Here is a 20809-nt window from a genome sequence, read left to right as displayed (position 1 = left end):
AGGAAAAGGAAAAGGAGGAAAGGGAAAGAGAAAGGAGGAAAAGGGAAAGATAATGTATTAGCAAATATTTTCAGAGAGTGAAACAAACTGCACATTGGGATGTCCAACGTAATGAAATCTGTTTCTGGTGACACAAGAAATGAGCTGAGAATTCCTTAAGAGTGTTAATAGGGATCTGACCCTGTCTTTATAGCTGGACAGGATCAGTTTCCTTTTTGGGCTCACTCACTATGTGCTGTAAGTACACAATGCCAATATTCAAGACACAATCCTGCAATGTCGTTACAAGGTCCCATCACAGTCACTTGCACATTTCCTTTGGCACAGCAGATTTTTTTTGATGGGGGACAGGGTCAACAGTCAAGAAATCCCTGCCCTCTAATAAGTCAGCAGGAGAAAAAAAAACACTTGATAAGCACTTCAGCTGTTCTCGAATTCATAAAAAACATAATGTTGTGGAGATTATAATGTTGCAGTAAGAGTGCTATATGAGTAGCAAGACACTTTTCCAAGGAGAAGGGATTTAGGATCAGAGAGAAGAAAGGGTATCTGGATTATCTTCTCAAGAAGTTTGTTATGGACCAAAACTTACAGTAAAACATGAAATCCCTGGAAATGAAGACAGTGAGTTTCAGATCATGCTGTGAGCAAAATCTCAAAGTTCTGCTTTTTCTCTAATTTTGCACCTTTCACACTGTAGGATAGTCTTTTTTCAACTTCGGTCTGATTTCCAACCTTCTTGCGCAAAGGTTAAAAAGAATGTATTGATTATACTGTGAAGTATGCCAATGACATTTCTAAGGTTGTGTAGTACAAATCTATAGATAGCTCTGGAGTGTTCATGCTTGATCAAGTTCTTGTTATTACTGGGAGAAGCTCAGACCTTAACAGATGAGAGATGTTTCTCAAATTACCCAGCTCAGTAAAATATTTTCCTGATTTGAAGCATTTTAACTTCCCCTTGCTATTAATGTACTACAAATCACAGAAGAGTCACAGAAAGGAACCAGGATGAAATCCTGCTTATGGGAGATCTGTCACCAGCTTCACAGTGATCCGTATTTCACTTCAGGATCCTGATATAAACAACAGGACATATAAATCTTTGTTTGCAAGCAAACATTCATCAAGGTAGTTGTGTCAGATATGCTCCTGGGCCCTTTTTTCTGCCTGTTTTGCAGCTGTCACATCAAGCCTTGAGCTATTCTTCCCTCCCTCTCTTGTAGCAGAACAGGACAAGAAATTCTGAAACTTAATGTCTTGTTGCTTTCTTTGCTTGAGAATGTCCAGGAAAAGTGGCATAAGTGAAGTTAGGCTTCTCAGGGATTGTGTCCTGTCAGAACATGCAGCATCTCACCATAGAGGAGCTGATGTTCTTTATGTTGTTGGAGCATCACGACACTTCTTTCCTGAGAAGGTTCCCTGATTTGAAAGAATTTGTCTTCCTTGGGAAATTTTCCCTCAGGTTGATAGAAGAAGGTTCCCTCCTTTACTAGCAGTCTATTTTCACAAACTTTTTTAGAATGTTAAGAATGATAAAGTTGCCAGCCAATTGTCACCTTCAGCCTTGTATTAATTCAATAGGTCCTGGCACACTTTGCATATGGTGTTCTTTCTGTTCCTTTGTGAACATTCATGGGACCTGTCTGGAGGAAACTTCGTGAAACTTCGCATTGCTACCTTTTCCAACACATTAAAGTTGATATTCAATCCCATATACAGTTGCCTGATTTTAATCTGCCTGACCAGACGACCTGATCCAGATGCTATGCATTTCATGCTGTGACGGCTGTGCACAGCCATGGCACGTCCTTCATGTTGGTGTCATCACTGCTGAAATGCACCATCCACTGCCTTACAGTGCTGACATCCAATATTTGGTCACCATAAACATTCAGCAAGCACTGATGAATGTTGCTGAGTGCCATTTTTTCCACATGGAGGAATTCAGTCACACATCTTTGCTTCATACGCAGTTCCATGACAGATACCATTGTGTCCCTCTGCTACCATTTGTCACATGACAACAAAATATAATTGAATACTGGTGGGAATGCTCAACTTCTACTATTATACCACCAACTTCTGCTTCTGACATCATGAGTCAACCTAGTAAAATAGGAGATGTTACTTTCAGAGCACACATAAGATTTAGTTACAATAGCTCCAAAACTTTCACTTTACATCTAGCAACTGCTCAGCTCTGTATAGTTTTTTGTTGCTATTAAGTCATTCTTGATCCTACTGATAAAAGGAGAAAAAAACATGCAATAACCCTTCAGGGGAATAAACAAATCAACCCTATGGTCCCAAATGAGTGCTGAGACACAGGTCTCAGGGCTGACACTTGAGCTCCAGACTTGAAAATCTGCTTTGCCTGTGTGTCAGTCATGGCTGCGAATACCGAAAAGCTAAATGTCTCTTTTGCCGACAGGAATTGCATATGTCAGAGAGCAACTCAATTCATGAGTCACTGGCTAAGCAGATGTCAGAAAGCATGATATCTAAAGTTGATTTCTGATGGAAATATCAAAAGAGGTGCCTCTGATGCTGAAGTTACTCCTTCATATTTGCTGCTGGTTCATAACTATTTTCTGCTCCGTACCCATCTGCCATGAGACTTGCTGTGGTACTCCTACCTTGCATCCGTATTCAGACAGAACTAGACTATGTCCTTGTAAATGAAGTATAAGACTAGACTGACTTTTAGATTTTATGCAAAGCTACTGTTCTGAAACTACCTATAATACTATCCCTTCATCATTGGCAAAATTTAAGTATTCGGAATTATAACATATATTTTATATATAGGAAGAAATAGTACACTTTAAGGATTCTTTCTAGAATTTCTTCTCCACAAGGTTTTTAGTGATTTCTACTGTAAGTGACCAAAATAAGTAAATAAATAAATAAATAAATAAATACCCTACAGTACAAATTTGGAACTATTCCCAGGCCCACATCTCCAAATCTGATAGCACAGTGTCAATCTCCCTAAAGGATTTCTATCTGTGAGCAGTTCAAGAGACTTTGACCCAGGACAAAAAGGTACCTGTAAAATTTGTGTATAAAGGAACTGCTCTCTCTGCTCTATGTTCAGAAGTACATTCAATCTTCTGATCTTTTGTTCTCCCGTTTCATTTTTTTTCTTTTTGTCAAATAACTTGATATTATTTCTGAAATATCTCAATCTGTTCAAGTAATAATAATAACACTACCATTCTTTGATATTGTCCCTTTTATTTTGAGATCTTGAAGCACTTCATAAAGAAAATTATTGGTTTCCATTTATACATTTGGAGACCAGAGCATAGAATATTAAAGTAATTTTGCAAAAGCCATTCTGCAGAGCCAAGAATAAACAGAGTGCAATTTTCTTGTGTCCTGCTTCTCTGTACAATCCTAATTCCATAAAATGCTGAAAAGTTATATGATAAGGCATACATATGTCACATTCAAATACAGAAAGCAGGAGTAAACAAAGTGAAAGAAGGGATAAATGCTCCTCCCTAGGTAACATGACATACACCAGGACCAGTGTCAGCTCCACAAGGCTGCATTTCCACTGCTGTCCACACAAATTTCTGCAGGTTAAGATGTTTTGCATATGACCACACTCAGATTTCTTCTTAAAGAATCGCAGAGTTTTATCTGTCCAACCTGGAATTTATGTTATTCTTGATGTACCCACTGTCTGAACTTATATAATCATTTCATCACCTCTCAAGAAAGCAGCACTCATGGTCGTTTCACTTCATTTTGCAAAATGTGCAAAATGCAGACTTTGGTAGGTTCTTCATCAGCGTATTCCCTATGGTCCAGAAATTTTGTGCGTGTGTGTGTGAGAGAGAAAATTTTTTCAGGTTTTTATTCAAATAAGTTTATACATTTACCCGTATTTTTCCCAAGCTTCATGACTCTCCCGCAGAGACTAAGCTTCATACACTTGATGTTCATAGAGCTATGTCCTTTCATCTTTCTAGAACAAAGTCATTTTGAGAATCTCTCAGGCTTTTTGTAGCTTTTGGTAATAAATCCAGAGGGGCTTTTTTTACTTCCTACAGTCTCTCAGAGGGGTTTCAAATTGTGTGAGGGCTCACATGCACTGAACAAACTGTCCTTCTCCTCTCAATTATGGCTCCCTTTACTAAGGCTCAGGCAATATCTGTAGCTTGTTCTAGGGCAACTCCCACTTATGAGCTATGTAGGGCAGCTACTTCGAGTTCAGCTCGTAATCTCACCCAAGGTTGCTTCAGGACAACAACTTCTGGATGAAGTCCCCTAGAGTTGTTAATCAGATAAACATTTCATTTCTTTCTTCTTGTGAGGTAATTGTTACAATGGGATCCAGATGGACTGTTATTGGAGTAGAAGAGATTGTTTTATGTATTGCAGAGATTATTCGCAATATTCTTACCATAAAGTCCATATGTACATTTTTTATCATAAGTTTTCTTGTATGTTTTCTTCTACCTTAATCCAAGTTATGAGTCTTCTAAGACAAAAAGTGTGACAGGATCAGCTATTGTGTTAGTATTTTAGCTAAGATTATATGTCACATTTCTAGACCTGTTTAAGAAAGTTTAATTTCTAAAAAAATTCTACTCATCAAAGGAATTAGTTATTTGAATAGTCGTATGAATTTTCTATAATTATCTGAGATAAGCTAAATATCAAATAAGAACATCCTGGGGTCAATTTATGACATCGGACAGTAGATGTGTTGGAGTGAAACATGAAACTTAAATGAGCTTGAAAGGGATCAAAGAAGATGACTCTCCTTGCACAAGTGTTTGAATACCTATTTCATCAGGGAATCATACTTTTGTATAAGGCCAGGTATCTAGTGTTGCTACTTATTCTGTCTACATCTTGGTCAGCAAGGCACAACTGGAGGGAAGCCATGGTTCTCTAAAAGCCTCTTTCACCATCAATCCCAGTGAGATCCAATTAAACCTGCAGATTCAATACCAAAGAAGAAATAAGCTTTCAAAATGGACAGTGTAATTTCTGCAGAGGGCTAAGGAAGGAGAAAGAGAACTGTGACTATACGATGCTGATTATCTGGAGATCTCTCTGACACAGATATGCTTTGGTCTTCATGCATGGTTAAGAAAAGAAAGCTGAGTCAGTTATTTGTATTCCTAAGCTTTTTAGTGTACAAAATCATATATTCATAAACAATGTGGTAGGATGGAGCATTTTTTATGACGCAGTGCATCTGACACACACCTAGGTCATCAATTAAAGAGAGATTCTTTCTATTCCACTTGATTTACGGGATCTAAATCTTAATATAGTTTAGAAGCCAGAGGTGAAAAAGATCTGGCGACTTGTCAGTTTCTCACCAGTGCAAGATGCTTCTGAGCTGAAAGATGTAACTGATAATGGATAACCTCTTCTGAATTCTTTTCTTACTTGCAAAATTAAAGTCAAGGAATGAAAAATAAGATTTGAAATCATATTTGAGCCACGAGTCTTCAAAAAAAAATTATTACAAACAACAACTTTGTCATGTGGAAAAGATCACACTTTAATTGCAAGATTGTGAAATCAGGATGCTAAGCAATGGGTAACAGATTTGAGAGACACATTCAGCTACTGGGTTCAAGAGAATTGAGGACATTTGCTTTCATTTTTTGGATAAAAGTAATGTTTTAACAGTATTGATGTAAAAAATAAAAATCTTGTTTTAGATGACAATTTTCATCTAGACAACTCTTCAAAAATGAAATTTCTCTTACTTAAAATATTATCAAGATTTCAAAATCTGATCCTGAATTGCTTATCCTGATTTCATCACAATTAATTGTATAAAGAATGATCTGTGAAACCTAAGTATAAGAAAAGTAATTTTAGAGATTGAGTTGAAATAATTAGTAGAATGATATAACGTGCACACCAATTCTTGACAAACACATTATTAGTAAAAAAGAAAATGCTGTACCTGTAATTATGGAATAATGTTATATTCCAAAGAAGATAATATTTTACAGTATGTCAAAATGAGGAAAAAGCACTCTCCTCACATAGATCGTTTAGAAATGTAAATGATTTGTACAGTATTCACTGGATGTTTTACTATAACTTACAGCAATGAATTTTCATCTTCTAAAATTGTTTTCAGCCTTGTGAAAGAAGCTGGATTGGTATCATATGGACTAAACTCCTCAATTTATCCAAATTACAGATGTGTTTCAGGCACTGTAATTTTCCAGAAGCTATCATGTCAACATGTCTCAACCCTGACCTACTTAAGGTACCTTCAAAGATGAGTGTGTTTTTCAGACTCCTAATCCTTTCAATCCTTGGTTTATTTGCTGAGCTGTCAATCAGTGTCCCAGAAGACACAAAGAGAGAAGGTTTGACATGGACACCAAGGTTTCAACCATGAAGTCATACTTTGGAGTTGTTCCCATCAACAAGCAAGCATGTACCAACAGTTTCCCACCATCATATCTGACATCAGTTTTATCTCTTTACCTACTCTTACGATATGAAGTAGCTGTGCTGTCTCATATTCTAGCCCATGAAAACTGCTGGCAAGAATTGATGAATTTTTTCTTAATTCTGACTTCCATACACCTCCAATTATCCACTGCATAATACAATTTCTTCTGTATTTGATTTCAACTAAAGGGTTCCACCAGTATGGACTTATATAAGCACTTGTAAAGATGGGTAGGCCCAATTCCATGGAGGTGATAGACTGCATACTCCAACAACTTCCATCATCCAGTCTCCTATTGAGTATGAATTTAAATCACTTAAATCCTAAACATTTATGTCCTTTGAATGCTATAAAATTTAAATCCTTTATGAATTTCTTTGGGGAAAAAATGAATCAAGAGTAAATGATAAGATTAAGAAACCAATTGTTCATCTGGATTTAGAAATCCATCATGAATTTTCTAAATCTCAAACTGTTTAGTTAGGTTTTATTTTTCACATTTGATGTGCTTGATCTTAAACCATTCAATAATAAAGTAGAAAAATTACAAATCAGCCTGGTTAAATTAGAATATTCATAAAGTGAAGTGCCATAAGAACATCATTTAGTATCTCAAGTTCACTTACATAGTTCAAATAGATGAAAAATACTCCTCAGTAAAAAATAGCGAATATATATCAGGATCAACACCAAGCCTTTTCTATATACACTGGGATTTTAGCATTTCTAGGTATTGAGAATAATCCTCCATTATTATTAAATTCTTTGGAAATTCTCCTAAACTTCTGGACACTAAGGCTGAGGAAACAGTAGTTCCTGGTCCACTCTGAACTGGAAGAGAAGTCAAGCTGGTAATCTCTCTATACCAGCCTAAAAGTATAGCAAGGCATGCCACCAACTGTCATTCTCACCTTACCTTATCAGCATTAGGATGACAGACTCTTAGAAAGTAAATATCTGTTCTGAGTAGGATTAGGCTTGGTAATATTCTAGATATTTTTACCTTGTTGTTTTCCAGCTTCACTTTTTCACATTTGCGTGTAAAGATATAAAATAATACCAAAAAATGGCAGGAAAGCAGAAACAAACATTCTCATCTTCAGTAAAAATGTGGTAGAAGAAACTAGTGGAAGCTCAGAAGGACAGAAGATCCATTACATCTGTTTAATGAGAAAGCTGAGCCTCTGGGACTTACTCACATCCACTCTGAGAAAAGACTTCCACAAGAGCCAGAGATATGGAGTTGCTTGATCACCCCCCAGGCCTTTTTATGTGACCCTTATTTGAAAGGTAAGAAAGGCACAGATTTCTTTTATGGTGTTTGGTGTACTTTGGCAGGTTTTTTTGCTTGTTTGTTTGTTTGTTTACACTGACTGTAACTTGAATATTTTTTAAATACAGAATATGTTTCAGGAACATTAAAGATTGGAAACTATGGAAAGAAGAGATTATACAGTGGAAGCAATAGGGAAAGCTTAAATCAAATTACACCCATGATCCTGTTCAATATTATTGCTCTCAAAGTCTTCAGATACACTTGACTTACCAGTCTCCTTTACCAGGACAGCATAATCTGAAAACAGTAGGCTGCAGAACTGTAACTGTGGCCTTAATTTATCCTTCAGGGTCATTGCTATGGACAATTAAAAAAGGATTGTTAAGACACAGAACGAACATTGTATGTCAAAGCGAGCAGATTTTTTTTTAATTTCTTTTTTCTCTAACTTGAAGAATTTATTGGAAATGTGAAATTCAGTGGTAATGGATTCAGGAGGAGGGCTACTTATACATCTTACATCAAAATGAGTTCAACTACTGCAATAGTTCAAGTATTGACAAGATAAAATTTGAAGGCTTTGAGTTAAACTGAACGATACTTTTAAATTCAACATGTTCATAAATCTACCCATTTTTTTTCTCAGTTCTTTTTCCAATACACTGTGGATTAGGAAGACAACTATCTAAAGAAGTAGGCTGCAAATTTTTTACCGAAACTTTTTACAAACCAAATCTCAAAGTTTTCCTTGAAATACTTTATGACTGATTCATCAAACCTTCAATGAATTAGATGAACACATTAGTTTCACAGAAAATAAATAAATAAATAAAAACCCACTTTCCGTGGCTTCACAGATTCCCATTTTGAATAAACTGGCAGCTTACTGAATATTCAGTTTGTTGAAACTTGTGCATTTATTTGAGCTTTCCCATTTTCAGAAAGACTGTTAAGAAGATTAAAAGGATTGCAAGTATTTTTCCATCATTTTCAAGAATTTGTCTATATTCAAACATCAGAGTCCTTCCCTTTCTAAAACACTCCCTTCCTAGTATAGATCCACAGATGAAAATTGCGTTTTCATTTTGCAAATTTAAGTTTCGTATGCCATGCATTTTCGAAGACCTAAGAGTCTGATTTTGAAGCTTGTTGCTGCTAGTTTCTAATGCAACAGAGGCAGTAAGGAAGTCAACGTATGTCCTAGAGCTATATGAGAGCTATTCTCTGAGTATGCTCACTGTGGGTATTTAATTACTGATTGTCTGGAGTATAGCAAGGAACATGAAGCTGCCACTTAATGAAGATGCTATTATTTTGGGGCCATGACTTTTTATCTGGAATTTAAATCAGACACTCATAAAAAAATAAATGACAGGATAAAAAGGCAATAGAATATTTCAGTTCTCTAATTTAACATTAAAACATTAATTCAAATCTTGGACTTTGTTTACAGTACGATGAGGGCCAAGGACTGTCCCTGTCTGTTATACGATAGAACTAAGCATCATGCCTCTAATACGTCCTGAATTTCTTTCACCAATTTTTACAATGAGTTCTTTCATCATCCACAAATATTTGCACAAGCAAATCTTAGTTCACTAGAATAATCCCAGAGAGGATGTGATTATTTCTGTAAAGATGTGTGTACTGTTTTTATTCCACATCAATCCACATGTAGTTAAATATTATACACCTAAAGCTGCAGTGCTAGAGCTGAAATCTCTTTCCCTCTTGCTTTTCTTTTTCTCTCACACACACTCAGTCACGCACATAGATGTACACAACTGGAAGTTTTTGGGCTCTTGTTTCACTAAGTGTTTAAATGCTTTTCTGCAGAAATGTCAGTAAAAACAACAACAAATCCGCAAACATGAAAGAATGCAACAGCAGGAAAAGAGAAAGGTGAAATGAGGAATATCTGCGCTGTGACACTGTACCTAGAAATTCTAGGGTGCAAAACACAGCCTCACACTGCAAAAAGCAGATCATCAAAGCAGACTTGCTAAATCACCTTCCACTGGTAAGTACAGAGGCCGAGTGCCCTCGCCCTGTAGCAACCAATAAGCTTCTACCTATTTGTAATGCTGCGAACACAGTTAGCAACATATTTGTTAGCAGGTGTCACTGTGATGAGAAGAGCAGACGGCAGTCAGACTGTAATTATTGTGTGAACCCAATAGGCGTTACACACTTCATTTTGGAACACATCACAGAATTCTTTAATAGCCGGCCTGATTATTAGGATCTTACGTTAATTTGTGCAGAATGTTATAAAAGTTAAGCAAGAAGGTATTAACATTATACAAATGAGCATGGTTCTGCCTGTTAGCTCGAACATACGGCAAGAAACAGAATAACACTACCCAGCACTGCGAATTTACATTTAACAAAACCGCTAAGTAACAATTTTACAGTCATCTTAATTTGCATCACTAAAACCTGGCAGCATTTCACCCAAAATGCATTAGCAGGAACTATTTATAAGATCAGTATCAAGGTTTTCACATAAAACTAGTGAATTAATATGATTGTTAGAACATGGTGATGCCTAACTTCCTCTGGAAAGTAAAGCTAAGAATAACCATCAGTGCTCTGTGAGCACTTGTAAAACAATTCATAGAAAAATGACTGTGACAAGGTAAATTGGAGCTGAAGGTGGGAAAATACAATCCAGCTTCTCAGGGCAATCAAATATCATCTTGTTGTGTACTATCTTGGGTGTGAGCATAAGCACTTCACAGTGGGGATGTTTTTAATCTATATTTGTCCAACATGGCACAGAGGAGCCACAACTTGCATTGATTTTGTCATTGTTTTTGTGCAGCAGGTGTGAACTAACAGAGGCAGGGTCTTGATTCCCAACTTCTCCATGCTGGGAACAAGCCTCCCACCCAGTCCAGTTTTTCTCCCCAGTGCAAGTGAAAAAGAAGCAAGATGAAGCGGTGGTAGAAATCCGAGTCTTACCTCAACATGGAGCTAGACAACAGTGCACAAAAACATGTAGTCATGAAAGCTTTCCAAGTCCTACAGTTTATTAAATGTGTTACTATCAATAATTGATTTAATTATAGGAAAATAAAATACAAATAAAATAAAATTTAAAGATCATTTTTGAAATCATGATTCTTATAAGATTACAATTTCCTTAAGTGTTCTTAAATACACTGATCTATCATAGTGAGTGATGTATTTTACCAGATAGAAATCTGCTCACCTAGAGAGGCCAGAATGCTGAAGCAATCTGCTATCATGTAGATTGGAAGAGAATTTTGCCCTCATATTAAATATAAAAAAACCACCAACCCATAACAAAATAGGCTCTTTCTGACAGAGTACACCACTTGTATGCAGCATTATATAATATGAATAATTTATACTGCTAAAAGTGCTTCCTCTGAAATATGGTTAGAAGTGGGTAATTGCCCATGGATAATACTTTATATATTTTGTAGGAGGAACATATCTCAACCCAAGAAAATACAGTGGCGGTAGGGCACAACTTTCAGATATGAATGACTCAATGAATCATGAATGACTATGATTTTCTTGGGATCTAATGGTTTAACACACACTTAAATACATAACAAATGCATGGAAAACTCTATACAGTCTAAACTGTGTAGCAAGAGTGGACTGTGAACTCTTCTGAGCACTTCAACTGTTTGGGATTTAAACCACAAATAAATATCTATGTACAGGTGCAGCTTTAACCCAGCTGACAGTGACATCCATCTCCACTAAAAATTTATGAATCTTTCTGAAGCCTTCCTCTATCACTCTGTCTTAATAGTGACATGCAGTGGCTGCATGGTGCAACAGAGGTTTCAGTGTTGCACAACATAAGAGCAGCATTTAACAACTGGCAGTGGATCACTGCTTATTATTCCACATGGAAAGTTTTCATATGCACTGTTTTTACCGGTGTTTAAACACATTGTAGAGTTCCTGCTAATTCAAGTATTTGTACAGTGGCCCTCAGTAGGGATCTTAATAAAAAATGTGTCACAGCTCTGAGGTCTTTATGGGGCAAAGTGTTACCTGTACTACTGGATGTAGAATGACACGATCATCACCAGAGGGAAAGCAACAGGCAAGGAATATTCCAAAATGCATGGAGTAGTTTTGTTTTTGAATATTAGCACTCATATCAGATGATCACTTTATAGTTTGACAGATCATCAAAGTCAGACACTCTCATCATGGTTAAAGGCTCTCCTCCTATCATCATTCCTCTCTCACACTTGCACCACTCACATCTGCTGCTATTACTGGAGCTGCTCTTTCCATTGCCTCCTCTTTCGACCTACTCATCTTAATAAACTGAGTTGGATTTTGTTTGGCAGAAGCTTCCACATCTCCTATGGGTTGGTAATATAAGCTCAACAAACCTACCCGCATCTGAAAATGAAATTGATTGTGTTGGCACTAACCTCTTTAAAACAGGGAATGCATAAGGCAAGCCTGTTGTCTTTTTCCATTTTAACTAGTAAAATCTGTCTAAAACATGGAGCTCAATCAACCTCTGATATTTCTTATTCTATCTTGGCAGGCATTTCTCTCTTATTACAGTGTTTCTTAACTCCCCTAATGCTTGGCTTATAACCATCTGACCTTCTTCTGGAGACTGTGCTACTTTCAACATAAAACAATATTTAGATATTACGGTGGAAATACCAAAAATTTCATCTGTGCGTCCAGAGCAGAGGAAGAGGAAAATACATGTTGGTTATAATCTTAACAAATTTGAACTTGTATCAAAAAAGACAATTAGGGGATGCAGTCCAGAAAAGTCCACTTTACAACACCATGAGACAGAAAAAATGGAAATTTTAAAGCTATGTTTAGAAATAATTGTAAGCTTTACTGAGGTCAGAAGCATTATTATCTGATAGCCATGTATGCATATACGGAGTCACTATGGGGCATAGTTAAAGTGTTCTGTATGTGCTTTTCTCTATTTTAATTTTTTACACGATTTTAAAATGCAAATATTAACTCTAACACTCCTGTGGCTACAGTAAAAATGCATCATTCATTCTTCTCAATCTTTTATTTCTTCTGTGCATTTCTGCATTTCAGATTAAATTGGGCAAAGATTGTTTTTGTTTTCTGTGAAGAAAATATATATTCCAGGAACAGAACTGTCTTGATTGATACGTTATGCATCCATCAGCTGGGTTACATGGACTATGAGTCAGGGTATAATTCTGCCCTATGTCAGCATTTTCCTTTCCAAGTGCTTGAGACTGTGCATTGCAGAAACATGCTTCTGGGGAGAATACTTCAGAAAATTGCGCTAACTCCTTGGCTCCTTCCATCACCACAATGTCATATTAGGAGGCACAAAGTGACATCTTGATATATTGCTCATAGTCTCATATAAGGTAAAGTCTTATTAGAAAGTAATAAAAGTGACCTCCTGCTTTTTTGTCCATAATCTTGTATTACGTTAAGATGGAAAATCAGAGCTGGTTATGTTTGCCACTATTTTGTGGTATTTAAAATAATATTGTGCAACACCAAGGTTGGAGTTTGAAAAATGCTAAGAAATAATACTGTCTGGAGCAATACATAAAATAGTGATGAAAACAGAAAAGACAAACATACTTCCCTGTGCTTCATTTTGGGCGTGTCTGATGAAGAATACAAATAAAATATCTACCTTTGTTTACAGTGTGCTTTCATCTTAAGTAGTTGCAATGTCTAAAATGCTGTGGTCTAAAAAATCTAGAAATATTGTAAAAATTACACCATTAAATGTAAAGGTATTCTGTTAATAAGTGGGGAAACTTTGTGCCACCTTAAATGAGCTTTCCCTGCTAGGGAGAAGATTTTTCTTTGAAGGAAGGGTTAGATTTGGAAACCCACCACAAAATCTGACTTAAATGCAATTTAAATGAAATATTTTTGATATACTTAACCACAGAAATGTCTTCTATTCATCTATACAGGCAGAAAAAAAAATTATAATATATTTTTAATTTAATGTAATTAAAGTTTAGCTTCTCCTGTGTTAGGGATGTTACTCTAGAGGGAACAAAACTGGTAGCAATCGTGAAATTATAAAAGTTGTTTTATGTCACATTAGTTAACATATGCAAGCTTATTTAACATGTGGACCACAAATAAGTGTAATTATATTAAAACAAGGATCTGTAGCTCAGAAGCAATAAAAATAGACTAGGTTGTATTATTAATTCTTGTGTTAAGGGTTTTGAGCCATGTTGATTGGCCTGAATTTTTTGATTTTGTTATGGTACAAAGGGATTGTTTGAAGTAATTTGTCCCCGAGAGAGGCTCACAATCCCAAGCGGGTTTCAATTCAGCAAAGCAAATCTAATTTTGTTTGCTTTATGCAAACCAGAAGGGGCTGTGGTTCATTCTGTTTTCACTGGAGGGGAAAGGCGCACTAATGGGACCTGCTGAAATGCATGCATCGCAAACATCATACCCCTGCATATATTAAATTTAGCTATGTGATGCACTGTGTTCATCATCTCATTGTGTACACAGATACGCTTTAGAACAAAGCCTTTAATAGTACAAGAACCTTACTACATTATGCCAACACGCTATTGTATTTATATTTAATGCTGCAACCAGAATTTCTTCCCTTGGATAAAGTGTGTTGATATGTCGTCTCCTTTTCCCTCCTGTTACTTGTTATAGTAGGCAGTGTACTGAGGACATTACATGCTTAAGCTTCAAGCCATCTGAAGATTAATTATATGGAGGTCTCATAATGGTTTTTAATTTTCCCTTTTTTACAGCCCAGAGTTAAATAGGAGACATGTTCAGGATCTGATTGCCAAAAGAGCAATAATCCCCAATCCATCAGATCAAGGCTGGAAGATAAATGAAGGGGAATAGCACCTGCAAGACAGGTAATGCTCCAGACAATAACCACTGCTTTGAAAGATTGCTGCCCTTTCTTCAGAGTGGTTCCTTTTTAGGCTTTACAAATACAGTATTTATATTGCCTAAAAGATACATCAGATCTGAATAAATGCTGGATATAACATCAAATTTGTTTATCCGAAAGCCAATGGAAGTGTTGTTATTCATTTCATTAGGAATCAGAGTGGACCACTAAAATGGTTGATGATAAAGTTGAAGGGTAGATAAATTTATTTGCATGTAAGACACATTATTTATTTATTGAATTTTCATAATAGGTGCTATGGTTCACGTGGTGTTGCTCAATTTTTTTCAGGGTGCTTCTGTTTTGAAAACAATTTCAATATTTCACAGAGACAGATGAATCTCAAAACCCTTCAATTTGTCATTAGACATTTGGCTGCTTGCCTATTTTACTGATAATATTGCAAAACCACATTAATTTACTGAATGATTTTTGTGAATAAGTTCACACAGAATCCTGAATGATACTTGTCATGCATCAGATGATTAACTATTAAAAGCATAGGTTTTCTTGTTATGCCTATTGTGTTGTACAGTTCAAAGTTTGATTAAGTGTGCAATTTAAATTCGAAGATGGGTTAGCAATAATGATTCTTTTTCTTTTAAAGTTCCTTCATGAAACAACATGGGAATATTCTTTCCTGCTGTGTTCTATATTCCTATATTCTTTTCTCTCTAGCTAATGCCTCATGATATTTGATTCTAAAAGAACTGTAAGACTGTAACACAAATATTTTGTCTTGGGAGCCTTATATTGTCTTGTGCAAAATGTATCCTTAGTATGAGCACAAATGCAGAGCTCAGGATTGGAGCACTCCTCCATTCCCATTCTACAGCTCAAAGACTATGACAATATTCTCAACACGGAGAAAATACATTCTAATGTTTTCTAGTCCAGTAAAGCTACTAAGAGGTAAGATTCTGGTTGAAAGCTTTGCTTCTTATCATAGCAGGAATATTTTATAATTATTATATTCTCTATCACCGTATGACATCTACGCATTCTTTAGCATCCAGAAGTGAACACACACAAACTGTTGATGCATTATCTTCTGACAGATTTAGGTGAAAAAAATCATTAGTTTTAGATTCATATTCATGACAGACTTAACTTTTTCCCTCAATTCATAATTGCTTATGAATTTGCCTCTTGAATTTGAGGAAATATGGTGTGATCTGCCCTCATGTTAACAGTTTTGTGTGGTCTTCATTGATAGGGACTGGGCTAAGACCTCTACAGGGCATGAAAGAAGAGAGCAGATCCAACCGGGCATAAATTAGTGCGTGCAGGTTGCTATTGCTGTTCAGAGCTTTGCACTGACAGAACTAATTTGAAATTATTTTTATTTCTTTCAGCTGAGAATCTGGCCTTATCTTCTTCTGGCAAATCCAAATACAATTAAAGATTTTTTTAAAAAGTACTCTGATCAAAGTACTTTATTAACTAAGGTTATTGAACAAAAGCTATGTGAGGTAGAGTTTAGAATTAAAAAGGATGTTTGTCAGAAGAGTTTAAAATGACATAATTTCATAGAAGGGGTCTGGAGAAATGCTGAAATTGCCATTAATTGCAGTTACGTAGTATTTCCAGAGCTAAATATGATTTATTACTTGCTTTCATTTTTATCATTCCTCATTTATATAATACTAACCATGTTATAGAAATTAATAAAATAGCACTTGCTTTTAGAACCTTAAAGGCTAACTTAGATGAACATAAAAAGAAATGAAAGCAAAGGATGCAATGTCACTTCAATAAGGCAGTACATATAGCAAGAGACAATCCTTGCTCCAAGGGGTCTTCTGTATGAATAGACAAGGCAGATAAAGGAGCTGATATTAATTCCTCAATTTATGGATGGAGAACTGAGGCACTGAAGAATCAAGGCATTTACCCAAACTGAGAAAGAAATTCTTTGCCCGAGCTGGACATTGAATCCATTTTCTTCATGCTCTGCATCAACAATTTTCCCTCCAAAAAGGTTGATGTATAGTAAAATAAACTTAATGTGGTTAGAATTGTTCAGCAAAACAAGGTGGGACAGAAGCTATTTCAGCATATACATAGCTGAGGGTCAAGCAGAGGAAGATGTCCTGTTAATTCCTACAGTAAAGTGATCCAGACTCCAATTCTGCAAGTGTTTACATAACTTCAAACATATAGAGAGCCTTGTCAACAGTACTGAATCTCTGAATAGGATTAAAATTAAATGCTTACATATGTTGTATTGATTAACAGCTAATTGTCAGGAAATTAAAATTTATTACTAACACAGGTCACGTGCAAATGCAGTCATACCTATTAGCAAAAAATTCTATCCTTTAGAGGAGTACAAATACAGAATGAGAAAAGTCTAGATTTCATAGATTGTTAGTTACACAGAACTGTAAATGAGATTGGAGAACAGCTTTATTTGAAAAAGTGTAGTAAGACCTGGTCCTGTGCAGGACTTCAGGAGTTAGTAGTAACTTAAAGAATGGTTGGAAAGAATTAGAACAATGAAATTAATTGTTTTCCATAGATATTAGGATATCTTTTTTTTTTTTTTAAAGGAAGATGGATATGTCCTTATAGGAAAAAAATATCTAAAAGATTCCCAATTTGCTCCATTCAGACAAAAGATTTTTTGTTTTCTGTGTCCAGACCAGGATCAAACTGGGTAGTGATAGGATTCTTGGTTTAAAAGTCCAAATTTATATAAACTATAGACAGACATTAAAAAAATCTGATTATTAGAAGCCCCATCTCAACAACAACAAAACATTTAAAAAAATTACACCTGCTTATATATATCATGTCATTTGCTAGGCTTATTTTTAGAAAAAAATAAATTGTTGTCTTTTTACTGAAAATAATGCTTCCTATAGATCATCCCTATAGACTGATAAGTATAGGAAAAAATATTTTCTAGCGTCAAAGCAAAACTCGATGTTAGTCCATATTAATATATTTTTATGGCTATTCTTGCAGTTGTAATTGGGAATTCTGATGCAGAAAGTTCTGTAGAATAAAACTTTCAGATATCCTGCAGAAAAGTTTCGGTGGCGGCCTAACAAGTCTAACATAGTGCTATATAAGGAGTTGTATCAATATTTGGCTTTTTTTCCTCAGGCTTTTAATTTAAGAGATTTGCTTCTTTAATACTTGTAATACTTATGTATTTAATAAAATAAAATTATAAAATTTGGAGATGAGAAAACACCAGCTTTGGGTAAATATATGAATGCTCCCCGTGAGACAGTACCTATAGAATAGAGTATCAGAGTAACACAATATCAGGTATATTTGAAACAAAGGTGAAGAAAGTAATTAAAAAAAAAAACAACTACATATGCACTAGTGGATGCAGCTAAGCACACACATGTATGTATGCACATGTATATGTGCATGTATATATATTAATACATAGATTTATATATAAAGCATATAATAAAAATGTGCTGTAGATGAACCTCACACTTGTTCAGCTTAGGAATTACTGACTTGTGGGCATGTAGGTGGAAAAGCAGGAAAAACTGACACAATGTCGCCTTTTATATTCCCAAATAAATTAGACTTGTTTGTTTGTTTCATTTTCATGAAGAAAAGATGCAGAAGTGTTTTGGTGAATCTCTGTGCATTACTAGCCTGTCCAAGGACTGGTGGTGTCTGTACACTCTCTACAATGTACCACGTAGGGTTTCATTGTAGCAATTATTGTAGTTCATTAACTTTATTACAGCTGAATTAAAAGAAAAATGTGGCTTAATGAACTCTAATAAAATATGTTTTGTTTAGTCAAAATGATAATGTTTTAAGAGTAAAGCACTGGGGTCTTTAAAAAGAACCAATAACATAAGAAGCTGGGGTTAAACTGATCGTGAGGAAATGTAAAAAAAATGTCCCTAGCAAAGGTAAGCCTGATTGCCTGAGGTTCTTTGTAGCATTGACCTTGTTAGAAAAGCGTAATATTCCTGCCTTTATCCTTCTCATCTGTGTTCTGGCGATGATTTTGTTCTACTGGGCTTCATTCTGTAGGAAACTGCAATAGACATATGTACATCCATGTAAGTTAGAACACAATGGACAAGACTAGGAGCCCAAGCAATCTGATGATGAAGGCAATCTTGAGCAACTGCCAGGTGACTCATAGGCAGAGTCAGAGTTCAGAAAATGTTACAAGAGATCTCACTAGAATTATGGGGGACTATGTCTATTACCTTCTCTTCAGGCTGAGTGTAATCAAAATTAGCAGCCTTAGTGCCAAGTAACTCACTTGGTGCTTGTCTCCCTGTAGCTGCCAGCCTTTTGGTGAGCCTTAGCTGTGCATGCATAGCCTGGAGACACGCATGTTCCTCTAGACCTAATCATTTCTGCTCATCAAAATGTCTGGGGCAACTAAAAACTGTCCGTATCTTATTCGGAGTCTTTTGTATGCGTGAGAACAACCAATGGGAAGCAGCATTGGGGAACGCCTAGAGTGAGCCCTCTGTATTATCCTGGAAAATCCAAGCAAAAGGTACATATTTTATGTAACTATCAAGAATACTAGATAGCATTTGGGAGTTCAGACATCAAAAAGATGTTGTTCTAGATGTCAGAAATGATAGCCTGCCCAAGCGCTGATGGTATTTGTACTTCTTGTACATGTTGTGCATGGAGTTGTCGTGACAAATGCAATATTAGGATGATCAAGCAGTGTTTTTACGACAGAGGTTCAAACAAACTTATGAATTTATATAGCTTTATATTCCATGCTTGGAATGTTGTTTAGAGCTCTACTCACTCATGTCCAGTTTGACTCAAACTGATGGGTATATATATTTGCTGGTATTTGGAGTAGTGCCAGCAAATGACTCCTGTGGCAGCCAGAGACCTCAGATTCCACCATATTAGGAGGACAACAAAGATCTCCATCAGTTTAGTAAAATGATACCCAGATGATTGACTGCTTATGCTGGAAAACACCTCGGAGAGAAAAAAAAAGGCTATTTATGTGAGTTTAAAATTATTTGAACAGACTGACAGAAGAACAAATAGGTATAAACTGGTCATGACTAGCTTCTGTCTGAAAAATAGAGGATTTATAACCTGGAATGAGGTAAACATCTGGAACAGCCATCCACTGCTATGTGAAGACAAAATGTTATAACTACCTCTAAGCAGCAGCAGCTTGAAATATGTCTTGTCTTTCCAGCATACAGAGGATGGATTTGAGAAGGAGAGTTTACTTTGCTAACCTACAGATTTGACACTGCTGTTATCTGAATCTTTGACGCATTGTTGCCAATATCAGCACTGATAGAGATTTTTAGTGTTCATGGTCATTGGCAATGAATGGTATTTGAGCTGAAACTTTTGAAACTGTCAGTAGAAACCTTTTTGCAGATTAGGAGATCGGTAGTGAACCAAATGATTCTCTAAATGTCTTTTCAGTGTTGTGCAATTAAATCTGCATACATGTTGTCCCTAATATAATTTGCTGCATACAAATATCAGATCCAATTCTGCCAGCCTTACTTATGTTAAGTAACCCTCAAGCAAACAGTTTCTAAGAATTCCCAGTGGGACAACTCATATGAGTAAGTGCTGCTGCACATGACTGAAAGTGCCAAAGTTTGGTGTTGGATGAACACCAAACTATTTCTCTTTACTATTTTTACTCTCTGAAGTGACGCTACCCCAAAATCATTCGGCAGCAACTTGCCAAAAGATTTTTCCTTAAGTATGAGCAACACCAGCAGAAAGAAATCATTCAAAAGCATGCTGTCATAAATTATTGAGTACACTTATCATATATTAATTTCTACTGTTAATGTGGGCAGTTCTGTGTCCAAGTGGAGGACAAAGGTTACCAAATATAAATTTTGAAAGGTGGTTAATTGTACCTTTAAATAGTGTTTACTGTCAACAGAGTTACCTCTTTTTATTATATTCTCAGAGTCAGTTTTGGCATCACCAGTCATCAGCCTATTTTGAAAAGCGTCATAGCCCTCTAGCAGTGAATTATGGAATGCAAACCATCTTTTTCAGCAGCTTGTTGAACCAGAGTCATTTATTCGGTTGGTATTGAGAGTCTGGGGGCATGACAGTACATCTGACCCCTTTTGGGTAAAATTTGATCTGGCATTTCATTTCACAGGCTCAGCTACCAGTCTGTCAAATCTTCATTTTGCTGGTG

The sequence above is a fragment of the Meleagris gallopavo genome, chromosome 2 (genome assembly GCF_000146605.3).
Source record: "Meleagris gallopavo isolate NT-WF06-2002-E0010 breed Aviagen turkey brand Nicholas breeding stock chromosome 2, Turkey_5.1, whole genome shotgun sequence".
NCBI lineage: Eukaryota > Metazoa > Chordata > Aves > Galliformes > Phasianidae > Meleagris > Meleagris gallopavo.
This window is presented reverse-complemented; position numbering follows the sequence as displayed.